The sequence below is a fragment of the Pholcus phalangioides genome, unplaced genomic scaffold (assembly GCF_987345545.1).
Source record: "Pholcus phalangioides strain wild (caught in Gottingen) unplaced genomic scaffold, Ppha-v1.0 ptg000008l_1, whole genome shotgun sequence".
NCBI lineage: Eukaryota > Metazoa > Arthropoda > Arachnida > Araneae > Pholcidae > Pholcus > Pholcus phalangioides.
Window position 1 is genome coordinate 11074155 of NW_028301601.1, and position 17101 is coordinate 11091255.

Below are 17101 nucleotides of genomic sequence, written 5' to 3' on the forward strand. Positions count from 1 at the left end.
TAGATACAAGAAATATACGAACATGAATAGGGTGACCATACGTTCTTTATCATACATTGAGTACATGTGCTTTGCCCCCCCCCGGAAAAGGTTTGCTCCCCCCCCCAAGAATAAAGTTTGCCCCCCCCCCCGGAAAAAGTTGAAATCACGGCCCTGGGGAGGGGGGACCACTTTCATTTCAGGGGGGGCCTGGGAGGCCAAAGTGATTTGGCCATCTTTTTCCCTTTTTTTCGGTCATTATCTCACATTTAAGGGAGACCCAGACCCTCTCAGTCCCCCCCCCCCCCCCCCGACGGAGAGGGATTAATTCTGGAAAACTCAAAATATATAAAGACAAAAAATGTAGAAGAAAAAGACAAAAAAAAACCACAGGGAATGGGAACAGAGGGTGAATTCCGGGAAAGCGAATAGGAGGGCAGGAATTTGGAAAAGGGGTAAAAAAAAGAGGGGAAAAAAGGTTTGCCCCCCCCCCTGAATAAAGTTTGCCCCCCCCCCCTGGAAAAAGTTGAAATCACGGCCCTGGGAGGGGGGGACCACTTTCATTTCAGGGGGGCCTGGGAGGCCAAAGTGATTTGGCCATCTTTTTCCCTTTTTTTCGGTCATTATCTCACATTTAAGGGGGACCCAGACCCCCTCAGTCCCCCCCCCCCGACGGAGAGGGATTAGTTCTGGAAAACTCAAAATATATAAAGACAAAAAATGTAGAAGAAAAAGACAAAAAAAAACCACAGGGAATGGGAACAGGGGGTGAATTCCGGAAAAGCGAATAGGAGGGCAGGAATTTGGAAAAGGGGTAAAAAAAAGAGGGGAGGGCAAATTCCGGAAAATATCAGGTGGCAGAAGGTATTTAACACCAGGGGAAAAAAAAAAGTACCAATGGGCTCGACCGGGATTTGAACCCGGGACCTCTCGCACCCAAAGCGAGAATCATACCCCTAGACCACCGAGCCACGCAATCGCTTTGGCGCGATTTAGAGTGACAACTGTTTGAACGTCGAGAATAGCCTACCGGCAGAGAAAAGTAACGCTTTCGTTGTGAGACGGATCCCGGGAAATGCGACATGGAGGGCAGAAATTCATCAGAATGGGGGTCGTGGGCGAAGAGGGCGAATTTTAGGATGGTGAGGAATGGCGGACTGTATTTGTTATTTCGCGTTGTTGCGAACGTAGTTAGCGTGGTTCGGTGGTCTAGGGGTATGATTCTCGCTTAGGGTGCGAGAGGTCCCGGGTTCAAATCCCGGCCGAACCCTGTGCAATTTTTTTTTTTTTCCCCTTTCAAAACTTATATCTTTTCTTCCGTAACATAATTTTATACCGAGGAGAATATTTAATAACGCGTGATATTCTCCGATCTGTGAGTCAGGATATTACAACATATTGTACCCACAAGGGTGGGGCTGACAGGGCTCTCCAGGCCTGTGGCCCGGGACTATTCTCATCATATTTTTGTTTTTTCATGCAATATTGCGTCAGAGTCTGGTCTCGGGGTCCGCCAAATGTCCCCAACCTGTAGGGTTGCCATGTTCCGGGATGTAGGGGGGCTCCAATGATCCGTACCTGCTACTGTCATACTTCGTGTGGTTTTTTGAACTTCAAGACGCCAAGTGCGAACCGTGTCTTTCCCCTTGATAGGAAAAATACAAAAAAAAATCTCGCCAGAAGAGAATAACTACAGATCTTACAAAATTCGAATGGGTTACGTTCTGTTTTCGAATGGGGCGCGGTAGCCCGATCGATAAGATGCTCGCCTAAAGTACCAACGGATGTTTAGAGGTGTCACGAGTTCGATACCCAGTTCGTCCTTGTCAGAAAACTTTCCTGACACAGGGGTACAACAAAAAACGGCGACTTGACCGCAGCAAAAATTGCTACCGCAGGGAGTCCCCCATCGAGAGGTTAGCGCACCAACCTCTCGATGAGTATGAAAAACCAGCCTGCCGTTCGGAATCGGCAATAAATTGTAGGTCCCGGTCTAATTAGCCCTCGTGTGCAGAAAATGACCGTGGTGCGACAAAAATGATCAAAAAAAAAATGATCAAATGATCAACAAAATTCGAAAATTGCCCTTAAAAGAATATTCGTTCAGTGTCTGTTTTTTTAAGAAATAGATGGCAGCACACCTGAACACGCAAACATGCAGGAATTTTTCCCTCAATTTTCTACGTTACGAAACACAGGAGTGTGTGTGGGGGGGGGGGGGGGTAACAAGATCACGCACCATTGGTAATGCCACTTACTTGTGTACACAACAGATGGCGCAACTGTACTCACATTCCAACTGTCTCTCACATTGGAAATCACTCAATCTTCTATAAACTGCCACTAAACGACACAAAAAAAAAATAATAATAATAATTAGGGGTCATTCAAGTATTACGTCAGCATCGAGTGGTGGGGTGGGGTTCTGATTTGCTGACTTTTGATGACAAGGGGGGGGGCAGGCGGCTTTGAAGATTGCTTACGTCATCAACCACCCTTTTTGAAGATATGAAATATTCTAAGCTACTGACGAAATTTTGCGGACAAGGGGGACAGGGGGATCAAACATGGCTAAAACTCCGCTTACTTGAATGGCCCCTTAGATTCCGCAGAAGAATATGGACGAGGTACATATACGGTTTAGTAGTAGTGAGTAAAGTAACATTAGTGAATGGAGTAGTATTAGAGTGACTCCACCAGTGGCGTAGATGGCAGCACACTTGTTCGGTATGCGAGAGGGCATGACTTCAAGTACCGGCGGAGACAAGATGGCTTTTCTTTCCGAGTTCACCTCAGCATAATATCCAGAAAATACAGTCGAATCCCGTTTTAACGAATACCGTTATAGCGACAATTTCGTTTTAACGAACACTTTTCTAATCCACCAGATAAGTTTACATAGGAACAATGCAAAAACCTGAGATTCCTTTATTACGAAATTCCGTTATTACGAAGTGATTTCTTCGGTCTCTTGGGAGTTCGTTATAATGGGATTCGACTGTATCTGTTTCCTTAGTGATTGTTCAGTTCATTAGTGACTGTTTCCCCTAAATCTAAAAAAAAAGACGCTTTTACTTCTTACTTTGTCTATCGCTATTTCCATCAAATGCATTCTCAAAAACAAAAACAAAAACAACCAAATACATAAGATACAAGTAGGCTGACCATATTTCCTCGAAAGAAATACGGCAAATTGAGATTCCAAATACGGGAAAATACGGGACATCGCCAATTATAGCCAAAAATGACGCCAAAAGTAAACAAAGTTGCCAAATATTGGAGAAATTACTTAAAAAATAAAATGGCGGGAAGTAAAGCATTACTGCAAGTTGCAGCGGATTTAAATGAATTCCACGAAATAAAACGTTCACCAAGACAAATGAGAGAGATTAATATTCTTATTTTTTTTTTTTTTTTTTTTTTTTTTAAATATAAATCAAATTTATTGTTATCATATAACAGTACAAAAAGAAAAAATTTACCAAGGAGTCAATCAAAAAATGACCCATTCTGGTAAATGCTAGTAAAGATTAGTATGGAAAACAGTATAGTCAAATAAAAAAAATAAAAAAATAAAAATTATTCAAATTAAAATAAAAATTAATGGCAACAGAGGAGTGCAATTTAAAAACAGTTCTACATGCTGCAACTAAAAATATAATTTTTTTAGATGTTGGAATGAAAGCAAAAACGACTAGATGCAGCATGTAGTTAAATTAAACTGTTACGTTATTTAAGGATTATATGAGCAAGTGAAAAAAACATTAAAACAAATTTCCTATACCATCTAGTGAGAATATGTATTGCTTGACACACTTTTTAAAGGATGATAAATTAGTATTGTGAGTGATTTCTGGTGGTAATGTATTGTAGAATTTTGGGATAAGGTAAGTAAAATGTTTCTTCAACAGTGTTTTATGAGGCAGCGGAAGTGAATACATATTATTTAATCTATTTGAAGATCGAGATGTATTTAAAGGCAAGGAGAATTGACCTTTGAATAGGAGGAGAATAGATTTATAGAAATATAATTGACGTAATGTAAGTATTCCAAGATGTTGATGAAGTTGTATTGATGGTGTAGTAAAGTTATTTGTGATGATTCTAATTATTCTCTTATGGAGGCTGATTATAGGGTAAAGGGTTGAAAGGTAGTCAGAACCCCAGACAGTTAGACCATATAGTAGGAGTGAGTGAAACAAGGAATAATAAAGGGTTAATAAAAACGACTGATTCAAGTAGGATTTGAGATAGTAAAATTTATAAATTGCTAGTCGTAGTCTTTTTTGCAAGTACTTGATATGACTCTTCCATTTAAGATTGTGATCAATATATACTCCAAGGTATTTAATTGTAGTAACTTGTTCGAGACATGAACAATTACAATCAGAATTAATAGTACAATTGCAATTATGGAAAATTAAATTAGGGTGAAAGTGAGTGTTAGATTGGGAAGAGAAATTTATAAACTTAGTTTTTGATGTATTTATCTGAAGGTCGTTAGCAACAAACCACTTTCGAATTTTAATTAAATCAGTATTGATTAGGTTAGTAAGAGATTGAAAATCATCAGATGAGTAAAGTAATACTGTGTCATCGGCGAAAGTTATGATATTGCCATTTATGTTTAAGTTACATAAATCATTTATGAATATTAAAAATAATATTTACAATTGTAATTATCATAATATAGTTTATGAGTGGGAAAATAATATTTCATTCTTTGACTTCAATAAAAAATAAAAATTCAAGTAAGCTTCGTGTAAAAAAACGGGAAAAACCGGGACACTTTCGCAAAAAAGTCGGGACGGCCAAAAAAAAACAGAAAAACCGGGACTGCCCCGAGAAATACGGGATGTATGGTCACTATAGATACAAGAAATATGCGAACATGAATATGGTGACCATACGTCCCGTATTTCTTGGGACAGTCACGCCATTTTCTGTTTTTTTGGTCGTCCCGACTTTTTGGCAAAAGTGTCCCGGTTTTTCCCGTATTTTACACGAAGCCTACTTGAATTTTTATTCCTTATTGAAGTCAAAGATTGACATTATTTTCCAACTCATAAATTATTTTATGATAATTACAACTACAAAAAAAGAATATTAATCTTCCACATTCGTCTTTGGTGAACGTTTTCTTCGTGGAATTCATTTTAATCCACTTCAATTTGCAGTAATAGTTCATTTCCCGCCATTGTGATTTTTCCGTAATTTCAACAATATTTGGCAACTTTGTTTGATTTTGGCGATAATTGGCGCTGACCCGTATTTGGAATCCCAATGTCCCGTATTTCTCTCGAGGAAATATGGTCAGCCTAAACATGAACAAATATTTCCGAAGATAAATGTTTCCAATAAAAATACATTCCGTTTTTTAAGGAAGATATTTTTTTTGGAATGTTTTTCCTTCCCCGAAATAGAAACAAAAGGCGGGAAAAAAGAGCGAAATTTTCCCCAATCTGTGAAAAATCGGCAGTAAATTATTTCCCCCCCCCCCTTCACAAAGCAAATTATTTCCGGGTAACACATTCGATAAATGAGTAATGAAATAAAATAAGAGATGCACAAATCGTCACAGCGATGTCTGTTGATCAAAAGCGAATGAAACGATTTGTCGGTTCGGAGGAAACGACGGCAGCAAAAACAAAGGGTGTTTACGCCATGTTGACTCTCTCTGTAACGTAACAAGCAACACTGTTTATATTTTTACCGGCTTTTTATTTTCCAGTCCAATTTCCGTGTCTTTTACGGGACGACATTCGTCTTTTTTTCTTTTAGATTGTATTTGGCCTTTCAAATTCCATTCGTGATATTTATACAAAATGTTTCGATTGGTTGATTCAAATGAATTCTTCGAATAAAGAGAATATTATCATCTGGCAGATAAGGGGGCCATTCAAGTATTACGTAAGCAGATTTCCAGCCATTTTTGAACCCCCTTGTCAGCAGAATTTCGTCAGCAGCTTAGAATATTTCATATCTAGAAGAATTTTCATTCTCCAAAAAGGGGTGGCTGATGACGTAAGCAACCTGCAAACCCCCCCTCCCCCCCCTTTTCATCGAAAGTCAGCATATACGAACACCCCCCCCCCCCCCCGATGCTGACGCAATACTTGAATGACCCCTTATGCGTGTAATAGCGGACTGAGCTGACTATATTTTCTGCGACGGTGGAAGACGAAAAAGAAGTCATTACGTCAGCATTGGTGGGTGGGGGGGTTCGGATTTTCTGACTTTTGATGACAAGGGGGGGAGAAGGGGTTTGAAGGTTGCTTACGTCATCAACCACCCCTTTTTGAAGATATGAAATATTCTAAGCTGCTGACGAAATTTTGCTGACATGGGGGGGACGGGGGTCAGTGTTTTGCTGACTTTTACTGACAAGGGGGAGAGGAGGATCAAAAATGACTGAAAATCTGCTTACTTAATACTTGAATGGCCCCGAAGGCCAGGAACTCTGAAGGAAAGAACAGTGTGCGGACGTAAAAATATTCAGTCACTACACTTCACTTACTTCACTTCTGAAATATAGATGGCGGCACTGAAAATCAGATGCAACTCTAAAATACGCACTCGGACTGTTAGGTACGCGCTTACACTTCCGTCACAACTCACTAGGTAGTAAACTGCCCACGGCGATAGATCACCATTTGATCATTTTTGTCGCACCACGGTCATTTTCTGCACACGAGGGCTAATTAGACCGGGACCTACAACTTACTGCCGATTCCGAACGGCAGGCTTTTTTTTTATATATACTCATCGAGAGGTTGGTACGCCCTGACAAGGACGAACCGGGTATCGAACTCGCGACACTTCTAAACATCCTTTGGCGAGCATCTTATCGACCGGGCTACCGCACCCCCCATGGCGATAGCAGGGCCGTCTTGAGTGCTTCGTGGGCGGGCCCCCGGGCCAAGTGATTTTTCTGAGGCCCTACCAGACAAATTCTTGAAAATTCCCACCTGATGTCTTCTTTTTGTGATGCCCTCTCTTCTCTCGAGGTGCCGTGCCGGGCCCATGTCTTAAAACGGGTGGGGGGCTCGGATGATGCTTACGTCAACAACCACCCTTTATGAAGATATGAAATATTCTTAATGGCGGCATCTTACTCGGTGCGCCAAAAACGCGAAAAACCTTTCACTAGTTTGTGGGCACCTGAACTAACATTGCCCCTAATGATAAATCCCCTACAGATCCAGTTTAGTGATCTCGTTCCACTTTAGTGAAATGTTTGGCGGATCCTTGAAATGCTCTGGAAATTTGTCCGGGACGCTTAAGGGCTCTGGAACTGTGCCACGAATCACTCAAATGACCCGTAATTATGCCTTAAGTAATTAGGAAATGTAGGGGTAGCACTGGGAGGGCCGCTTAATAGCCCCAAAACTATGCCACATGTCATTCAAGGTATCCCTAAATGTGCCACGGATCGCTTAAGTATTCTGAAACTGTTTCGCGAGTTACTTAAGTGATCTGTGAATATGCCACGGGCCTACTTCAGTGATCTGAAAATGCGCCACGGGCCACCTAAATGTTCAGGAATTGTGACACGGGTCATTTAAGCGATCTTGTAAATGTGCCGCTTCGTTCATTTTCACAAAATTAGGTTTGAGTGGGGGCAAGCCACATAAGATAACCTTCAGGACCACATTCATGCCCCCCCCCTCCACAAGGGGTGGGCTGACAACGCTCCGGCCCTGGGACCCGGGACGATTTTCACCATTATTTTTTTGCTTTCTCACGCTATAAATTCATCATAATTCTTTCACCCGTGAGAGTGTGGTTGGGGGAGGGGTCGCAAAAGATCCCAGCCTAGGGGGCCCTGCTCTAGGATGTGGGGCCATGTCCATATTTGGCCCGCGGGCCAAGTGTTTACCATATATGTCTTAAAGGGTGGGTCACAATGAATGTCTTAAAAAAGACATTTTGAGTTCTTAACGTTGAAATATCATACATTGAGTACATGTGCTTTGCCCCCCCCTGGAAAAGGTTTTCTCCCCCCCCATCCTGAATAAAGTTTGCCTTCCCCCCCCCCCCTGGAAAAAGTTGAAATGACTGCCCTGGGGGGGACCACTTTCATTTCGGGGGGGAGGCCTGGGAGGCCAAAGTGATTTGGCAATCTTTTTCCCTTTTTTTCGGTCATTGTCTCACATTTGAGGGGGACCCAGACCCCTAAGTCCCCCCCCCCCGCCCCTGACGGAGAGGGATGAATTCTGGAAAACTCAAAATATATAAAGGCAAAAAATGTAGAAGAAAAGACAAAAAGATAACACAGGGAATGGGAACAGGGGGTGAATTCCGGGAAAGCGAATAGGAGGGCAGAAATTTGGAAAAGGGGTAAAAAAAAGAGGGGAGGGCAAATTCCGGAAAATATCAGGTGGCAGAAGGTATTTAACACCAGGGGGAAAAAAAAAGTACCAATGGGCTCGACCGGGATTTGAACCCGGGACCTCTCGCACCCAAAGCGAGAATCATACCCCTAGACCACCGAGCCACGCAATCGCTTTGGCGCGATTTAGAGTGACAACTGTTTCAACGTCGAGAATAGCCTACTGGCAGAGAAAAGTAACGCTTTCGTGGTGAGACGGATCCCGGGAAATGCGACATGGAGGGCAGAAATTCATCAGAATGGGGGCCGTGGGCGAAGAGGGCGAATTTTAGGATGGTGAGGAATGGCGGACTGTATTTGTTATTCCGCGTTGTTGCGAACGTAGTTAGCGTGGTTCGGTGGTCTAGGGGTATGATTCTCGCTTAGGGTGCGAGAGGTCCCGGGTTCAAATCCCGGCCGAACCCTGTGCAATTTTTTTTTTTTTCCATTTTCAAAACTTATATCTTTTCTTCCGTTACATAATTTTATACCGAGGAGAATATTTAATAACGCGTGATATTCTCCGATCTGTGAGTCAGGATATTACAACATATTGTACCCATGGGCCCCCACCCCACAAGGGTGGGGCTGACAGGGCTCTCCAGGCCTGTGGCCCGAGACTATTCTCATCATATTTTTGTTTTTTCATGCAATATTGCGTGAAAGTCTGGTCTCGGGGTCCGCCAAATGTCCCCAACCTGTAGGGTTGCCATGCTCCGGGATGTAGGGGGGCTCCAATGATCCGTACCTGCTACTGTCGAAAATTGTCCTTAAAAGAATATTCATTCAGTGTCCGTTTTTTTTTGTTTTTTTTTTTAAGAAATAGATGGCAGCACACCTGAACACGCAAATATGCAGGAATTTTTCCCTCAATATTCCACGGTACGAAACACAGGGGTGGGGGTAACACGATCACGCACCATCGGGAATGCCACTTACTTGTGTACACAACAGATGGCGCAACTGTACTCACATTCCAACTGTCTCTCACATTGGAAATCACTCAATCTTCTATAAACTGCCACCTATTTTCAAGAAGAATTTTTTTCCCGATAGAGTGAGCTGATGAATGTTTTCATCCCGACACAAAGAAAAATAATAATAGTTAGGGGGTCATTCAAGTATTACGTCAGCATCGAGTGGTGGGGTGGAAGAGGGGGGGGGGGGGTTCTGATTTGCTGACTTTTGATGACAAAGGGGGGAAGAGGGGGGTTTGGAGGTTGCTTACGTCATCAATCACCCTTTTTGAAGATATGAAATATTCTAAGCTGCTGACAAATTTTGCTGACAGGGGGAAGGAAGGGGGGTGGTGAGCGTTTTGCTGACTTTTGCTGATAAGGGAAGTGGGGGGGGGTCAAAAATGGCTGAAAATCTGTGTACGCATAAATAATGTTGAAGGGTATAATTTGCTCTCCTGATCCGGCGCCGGGACATCAGACCCGTTTGACTCCCCCCCCCCCCCCCCCACTTGCGGTCCTGCTTGCTCCAGGATAATATGAAAAAAGACAGTACGAAAAACAGATCTAGAGAAAAAAACCGCAACGTTGATTTTAAGAATACCATTGTTTTGTAACAATCTAATGCCATTTTACTGAAGGTGTGGGCATGGGCCCTTACAAAGGGGGGGGGGCTGACAGAGCTCTAGCTCTGGGGCCCGGACAGTTCTCACCATTTTTTGCTTTTTCACGCTATAAATTAACTACAGAAGGGGAACGTGAAAAGTATGACCGGGGGGCCCTCAAAAGATTCCAGCCTGGGGGCCCCTCTCCAGGATGTGGGGGGCCATGGGGGGGGGGAATGGGGGGGGGGAGAGTGCCTCTCCCATTCAGAGACGGAGAAAACAGTATGGAAAAATCGCTCGTTGCTGATTCCTAGTGGCGCCATCTGTTGTGGGAAATTAGGAAAAGTGTCAAAAAAAGGATGCGTGCGCTATCATCCTCCTACGTTCTGTTTTCGAATACGCTGACGCAGCTAACCCTACCCCAGTCTAATTTTCTTCATGGTAAGCATGCCCCCCCCCCCACATCCTGGAACAGGGCCACTAGGCTGGGACGTTTGCTGGGCCCCTATACCAGACTTGTCACGGGCCCCTTTATAGTGAATTTATGACGTGAAAAAACAAAAGATGAGAATCTCTCGTCCCTGGCCCCAGGGCTGGAGCCCTGTTAGCCCCCCCCCCCCACACACACACACAGGTGGGGACTGACTTGAAAGTCTGGGAGGGGGCGCATTCGTTATTGCTGGGGGGGGGGGCACGATGATGATGATGCCAATTCATATATACATATATACGTTAGATCAGTCAACTCCATCTTCGACACTGGGGGGGGCCACGTGGGACCCATGATGGTAGATGATGAACGGGAGGGGGGGGGGGCATTCTAAAACTTCTCAAACATGTAATTTGAGTAACCAGTAATCATATGTAAAACTTATGCGTAATTGGTAAAGAAATTGAAAGAGTTATCACAAAAATTTGTTGATTCCCCCTACCAGAAATTAAACTGTTTTTACTAGCGCCATCTACTGTCGACTTAAAACATTAATTTTTAAATTAATGACTATTATAAGAATATGTCTCTTCTTTTGGAGAAATTTATTTCCCGAGTTATTTTTTTTAGTTAAAATTTATTACGATTGACATGCCCCCCACAAAACGGGGGGGGGGGGCTGACGGGACTCTAGCCCTGGGGCGCGGGACAGTTCTCGTCATTTTTTGCTTTTTCATACCATAAATCAACTACAGAAGGGTCCCATGGAAAGTCTAACCGGGGGCCCGCAAAAGATCAAAGTCTGGGGGCAGGGCCGCAACTAGATCCTTGGTCACCGAGGGCAAGCACATATTTTGGCGTCCCCTTGTTGAAGGAGAGGTTTCAGAATGAAATTTGCGCCCCTCGGGTCCAGCGCCCGGGGCACGAGACCCGCCTGCTCCCCCTAGTTGCGGCCCTGTCTGGGGGCCCCGCTCCAGGATGTGGGGAAATTGAACTTAATTGTAAAGAAATTTGATGATGATTTTCTTCGTGCAAGGAATAAGTTAGTTTTGTTTTTGAGCGCCATCTATCTTTGACTTTGAATACTACTCTCTAGTTTTAGGTAATTAAATTTCGGTCATACTTTTTACACATTCCAAATTTATTTTTTCAATACGAGAAATAAATTTCTAAAAATAACTTCCAAAAAAATTGATTATTTGTGAATTATTATTATTGTTATTATACATTGTACCCACTTATGAAATAATCGGATAGAGCGAAATATCGGTTATTGCTATGTCTCTCTTTTAATGAATGTGTTACGGTAAATGTGACAAATCGGTTATATCATTTACAGCAGTGATTCCCAACGTGGGCGTTAGCGCCCCCTTGGAGGCGGTGGAATGTTCCCTAGGGGTATAACATAGGATCCTATGGGTTAGATTGCGTTGGGGGGCGATGGGAGAAAACAATTTCTGAAGAAGGGGGGGCGATGGGACAAAAAAGGTTGGGGAACTATGATATACAGTAACAGGTTATTGTGCTGCATACTTACCAATCGTCTTGGTAAGTTTGATAAATTTATCACTTTTACCGGCGAATATGCATAACGCCCAAGCGTTGCTGATAAATTTGCTAAATACTAGAAAAATTATCACTTTCGCCGGTGATTATGAATAATAACCAAGTGTCGTTAGTAAATTTGATAAATACCTGCAGTTTATCGCCTTTATCTGTGATTATGCATATAATTCCCTAACGTAATATTTGTGAATTTAATGCATATGAACAAAAAAATTTGTAATGAGTCTAGTCGGACCCCGATATAAGGATTCAATACATGTATAAATTATCATGTATAGTACGATTTATCATGTTTAGCAACGACGCGACGCTTGGGCATTATGCATAATCGTCAATGAAAGTAATGAATTTAGGGAAACCAACCACACACACACGCACAAAATGCTGAGCGTCTATACATAATAACCGGTAATTATGTATAAAAACCGGATTTATCACATTTAGAGGCCTTTCACACGGAGCGGACGCGGGTCCGGAAGAAGTTTTAACAATTGGAATATACTGCGCCTTTCAGACGAGCCGAAAAATCTCCGCACCTAGGAAATGTTCATGCGGGTCCGGACGTCGTCCGCATGTGTCAAAACCTAAGTGCGGGCTCCGCATCCGCACATACAAGTTTTGACAATTTGGTTATTCGGCGCTATTCACACGATGCGGAGCGAATTCGTCCGCATCTTTGGCTACTTTTTGAAGGGGATTTTTCACGGAATTTTTTTAATTATTTGCCATAAATACCCTTAAAAACACAATATGATGGTCCCTGACCATTAATATAATGTACCTACATACGTGTATCCCTTTGTTTCCTTCCGAGATGGAGATATAGCAACTTCAACTGCCTTTTGTCCACAATTTACAATTTTATACAATAAAACCTGCCAACAACGCCCACCAGGGCCGGATTAAGTCGTTTGAAGACCCTAGCGCTTGAATATTTTTGGTGGTTCCCCCGATACCTACAAGTTTATTTTACTCGATATTCAGTCTATAAACTTAAAAAAATGAAATTTTATGTTTCAGAAGTGAGACTAATCTAAGGATGGGATTTCACTCTAAAAGGTTTATAAAAGTTATTTTATAAAACTTGAAAAATATAACCAATAAACAAATCTGTTACATTCGAGAGAACTTAACTGATCCGCCTATTGGTTGCATTTTCAAGTTTTATAAACGAACTTTTATAGTGTAATCCCGGCCTAAGACAGAATTGTGATGTGAATATTTCTAAGCACAGGCATTTTGAAAGTCTCCAGCCCCTCCCCTTTTTTACTACTTGCAAATTCTTCGATATCTCCTGAATTTTTTGAAAGTTTTGGATGTTTTTGGATTTTATTTTTCGAACGTTGGATGGTTTTGGAATTTTTCTTCCATATTTTTCCGAAAAGACGGATTTCTTTTTTCAAAATATTTTGAAAATATTTGAAGACATTTTCTCCCATCGAATACTTGTGAGGATCGGAATGAAGGCATCTTTATAACCATATTCTATGTGGCTCTAGATTAAACCACCAAAGAATGCCTCTAGGCTGCCTATGGCCACTGAATCAGGGGTGAAGGAGAAAAATAATTACAAAAATTGCGAAAAAACAGTTTTTATGCACGAATTTCGAATTGTCTTCAGTGCTCGTTTGAAAGGGTATGCGGACCCGCGTCCGCAACCGCTCCGTGTGAAAGGGGGCCTTAGAGTAGCATGATATGTACTCCTAGAGTTTATTTATTATGTTTCGAGTGTAGTAAGCAGGGCTGGGCCGACATGCCCAGGGCATGTGAAAAATTTCTGACCGGGAGGGCATACATTATTTTATATGCCTATACATTCGGAATGACGAGGGGTACTGATTTGTCTACTAGGATCATTTTTCTCAAGCTTCCTGCGCATTTCTAGTGTGATCATACTCATAACTTCCGAGAAACTCTCGAGTCTCCTTGGCATTTCAAAGACACGACACGCACAAGCTTCTTACGCATTTCGAGGGAGTACGGATACTTGCACGCATTTTTAGTGGTACATGAGCTTTTTACGCGAACATGAGCTTCCTACTATTGCTGTAGGTCTGTGTTTCTCGACCTGTGGTCCCCGACGATTGCATAGGTGGTCCGCAGGCAGCAGACTTGATGATTCGATTCCAATTGAATGGAAAACTATTCATTTGATGTACCTTCATACCTGAGTTCACCATGCATCATCATGGAAATAGCGATCCTAAATACCAGAAATCACTAATTGTCAAAAGATGCCAATTTATGACAAGTTGGCTAACTGCAGCGGAAATGGATGAAGGGGGGAAGTTGTCTAACTACAGCAGAAATGGGTGAAGGGTGAAATTTGGCTAACTACAGCGGAAATGGGGGGAAAAAATACACGGGACTTATTAGTTTTCAGTAGACTCCTTATAATGTTACTCACAGATTTATTTCACAGAACAGCTATTTACACGTATTTACAAGCAGAGATCTTGACGGAACGTGACCTACAAATAGCGTACGATCGACAAATAATGTCTCGTCTTCCCAATACAATTTCAACAACTGGGCATAGGTCCGTTTCAGAGGCACCACCTACATGGACAAAAGAGACTTTCTAGAATAATCTCGACGGTTCGCGTGACATCTTTACACTTCTCCTTTGGCATCGCTAACTTAAAGCCGTCACCAAACATGCCAACTTGGTGATATCTACAGAGAATATGTATAAATAATCCCTCTCATTAATGCAATTCTCTGTAGATATCACCAAGTTGGCATGTTTGGTGACGGCTTAGTTAGCGATGACAAAGGAGAAGTGAAACATGAAAACTATGTAAATAATCTCTCTCATTAATGCAGGTTTTCATATGAGGTTTTCTTTCAGACCCATGGTAGCGTAACTTTTGGTCGCTCACTGAACCAATTTTTCTTTCTCTAGGTTGCTCTTTCGGTAACTCATTGGTATAGTACCGTGATCTCTAGGTTACTCTCCTGTCCCCCCCCCCCTCAAATGCTTGCACACTTTCTTTGGTCACTCACTGACGTGCTAGTCCGTTGATCTCTACGTCACCCCCTACTCTCAGACCTGTCAATATCACTTTTTTGGTCACTTACTGACTTGACCCCCCCTTGCTCTCTTCGTCACTCACTGACGTAGTCCTTCGTTGACTGCTTGAGTCATCTATAAATGTGACGCGATCCGCTTGGGGGGCCATTCAAATATCACGTATCGACGGGAGGGGGGGGGGGATTCAGATTCGGCTGAATTGTTTCGCGTTCGCTCAGTGCGTCACATGCGTTGTCCTTGATAGATAGGCTACACGCTCTTCGAACGGGAGGGATGTGGTTCACCGAGGGGCGTGCGTGGCGACCTGAATAAATTGCCTATCTACTAAGACAAGCTAAGAAACTACCACTCACGATAAATAATTTTCCTTGTATGATGGGTAAGGGGCCGTTCAAGTATTACGTCAGTAAATTTTTAGCCAGTTTTGACCCCCCCCCCCCCCGACACTCCTTGTCAGAAAAAATTTTGTCAGCTCTGCCCCCTACCTGGGCCGGATGACCAAATGTGGCCCTGGGGGGGTTATCTGATTTGGCAGGGACCCTCAAAAACATAATTTTGTATAAATGAACTACGCGGCAGATTTACAGACTGCTCAAGTGACCCGCGGCTCTAGCCATGGGGCACGGGACGGTTATCGTAATTTTTTTTTTTTTAGTTTTTCACGCTATAAATTAACTACAGAAGGGGCCCGTTAAAAGTCTGACCGTGGGGGCCCGCAAAAGATCCCAGCCTAGGGGCCCCGATACAGGATGAGGGGGGGCATCATCCCAGCCTAGGGCCCTGCTCCAGGATGTGGGGGCCATGGGTTCTTCACATTTCTTGAAGAATCCCCGGATTTCTTCACATCCGAACATACGATTATGTTTTCAAAACTCTTTGTGCAACCCCCCCCCCCTTTTCTGTACCTATCATGGTTTCCTTTCAACTTGGTTTTCACCCGTGGGCCCGTTCCCCTCTTCAAGTATCTCAGGACCAGGTGGGAGGTCATAAGCCCCCAGGTCGACAACCACTACACAAGGGATACGGGAGCTCTAAAAAGGAATTGCAAAGGCTGTGACGCACGTAAAACTTGTTTATTGTTGTTGTTTTTTTGCAATTTGAGGCAAAATGATATTTCTTTTGCTTTTTATGCTCTGCAAGTGCATTATGTTATCTCTCCCTCTCTCTCTCTCTGCGCAGCTTCTTTTTTCCCCCCTCCCTCCCTCCCTCCTATTGTGTTTCAGAATGTTCTCGAGATTTTCACGCATGGTGAAAATTCGCGTTTGCATACTAGTTAAGTTCCAACCGTGCGGCTCGGTGGTCTAGGGGTATGATTCTCGCTTCGGGTGCGAGAGGTCCCGGGTTCAAATCCCGGCCGAGCCCGTAGTTGACATTTTTTTTTTTCTTCTTTGCCAAATACGGTACCAATGTTATCCCGTATTAGGGTTACCAGACGTCTCTCTTTTGGAGGATATTTTTTCCTTTTTGATGTCATTTCCCGCGCCCTCCTACGTTTCGTGAAATTCGCTCTTTTGTCCTCCTTTTTCAGGCGGAACTATTTTTTTTCCCCAAACTTTGAAACAAAAGCTATACATATGTAGTATATCATGACTAGGGATACGTAAATTTCGTAAATTTGCCAATTTCGACGAATAAATATGCAAAAATTTGAATTTTTACTACTTTTCTCTGCGAAATCTCGATAATTTCATCGTTAATAATTCCGTGTGTTTCCAAGCTACAATTGACGACTTAAAAGAATACGAAAATAAAGGATCTACTAGTATCAGATTTCGCGCGTTACATGAATGACTGCGTCCCAGGGCCGTCTTAAGAGCATCATGGGCCCCGGGCCAAATTATTTTTCTGAGGCCCTGCCAGGCAAATTTTCGAAAATCTCAACTAGATCCCATTTTTGTGAGGCCCCTTTTCTCTTGAGGTGCCCGGGTGGGCCCATGCCTTAAGACGGCACTGTTGCGTGCTTCAAATTATTAAAAACACTTCATTTTGCACCACAAATGCTGGGCGTATAAAGTGAATCTTGTGGGTGAGGCATTCATTAAAGAATTCAAAGAATCTAATTCTGTGGTGGGGCCCAAGACGAATATAACTTGTTCTGCACTGAAGAAGAACGAGCAGTGAGTATTTAAGCTACCGAAAAAGGAAAAAAGTATCACATCT

The 17101-nt window shown here is 42.8% G+C and overlaps 5 non-coding genes across 5 annotated transcripts; 3 read left to right on the forward strand and 2 right to left on the reverse strand.

The window, feature by feature from the left end:
• Positions 1-878: 878 nt before the first annotated feature.
• On the reverse strand, positions 879-950 carry TRNAP-UGG (transfer RNA proline (anticodon UGG)). The gene has a single exon. It is a non-coding gene; the product is annotated as a tRNA-Pro (tRNA).
• Positions 951-1177: 227 nt separating this feature from the next.
• Positions 1178-1249, forward strand: TRNAP-AGG (transfer RNA proline (anticodon AGG)). Its single transcript has one exon. It is a non-coding gene; the product is annotated as a tRNA-Pro (tRNA).
• Positions 1250-8404: 7155 nt separating this feature from the next.
• On the reverse strand, positions 8405-8476 carry TRNAP-UGG (transfer RNA proline (anticodon UGG)). The gene has a single exon. It is a non-coding gene; the product is annotated as a tRNA-Pro (tRNA).
• Positions 8477-8703: 227 nt separating this feature from the next.
• TRNAP-AGG (transfer RNA proline (anticodon AGG)) lies at positions 8704-8775 on the forward strand. Its single transcript has one exon. It is a non-coding gene; the product is annotated as a tRNA-Pro (tRNA).
• A 7456-nt stretch (positions 8776-16231) lies between these two features.
• On the forward strand, positions 16232-16303 carry TRNAP-CGG (transfer RNA proline (anticodon CGG)). Its single transcript has one exon. It is a non-coding gene; the product is annotated as a tRNA-Pro (tRNA).
• The last annotated feature ends 798 nt before the right edge of the window (positions 16304-17101 follow it).